The following is an 804-nucleotide window of genomic DNA, read 5'->3' as shown; positions in this document are numbered from 1 at the left end:
ATAGTGATACTTATCAAGTCTCCTTACCATCCTGATTGAAATAAATCAACCCAGAAGTGTCTACGATGTTCTGATCCAGAGATATGTGATTTGGTACTTGGTTGCTAGGGTAACCCCTCCTTGTTGCTAGGCAGTTACCATAGTGATTCTAATCAAGTGTCCTTGCCATCCTGATTGAAATAAACCAACCCAGAAGTCTCTACGTTTTTCTGATGCAGAGATATGTGATTTGTTACTCGGTTGCTAGGGTAACCCCATGTGGTTGCTAGGCAGTTACCATAGTGATACTTATCAAGAGTCCTTGCCATCCTGATTGAAATAAACCAATCCAGAAGTCTGTAAGTTTTTCTGATGCAGAGATATGTGATTTGTTACTCGGTTGCTAGGGTAACCCCATGTGGTTGCTAGGCAGTTACCATAGTGATACTTATCAAGTGTCCTTGCCATCCTGATTGAAATAAATCAACCCAGAAGTCTCTCTGATTTTCTGGTGCGGAGATATAGTTATTGCTAAACGGTTGCTAGGGTACTCTGTGTAGTTGCTAGGGAGTGGCTTGGCAGCTGCCAATCATGAAACTCCAAAGGCTGCTTGTCAGTATGAATGATATAAACCAACTCCCATGCCTCTGTGACATTCAGAATGGAAGATATCCCTCTATGGATTTTGGTTGCTAAGGTGCTCAACAATGGTTGCTAGGGAGGGGCTAGGAACAGTGATACATGATTGGCTGTTTGCTGTCCCGAGTGAAACGAGACCACCCTTGTGTTTCTATTACACTTCTATCCGGAGATATCCCTTTGATC

This window comes from Xyrauchen texanus, chromosome 18 (assembly GCF_025860055.1).
Source record: "Xyrauchen texanus isolate HMW12.3.18 chromosome 18, RBS_HiC_50CHRs, whole genome shotgun sequence".
NCBI lineage: Eukaryota > Metazoa > Chordata > Actinopteri > Cypriniformes > Catostomidae > Xyrauchen > Xyrauchen texanus.
The sequence above is the reverse complement of the archived record's forward strand: the minus strand, read 5'-3'. Positions refer to the sequence as shown.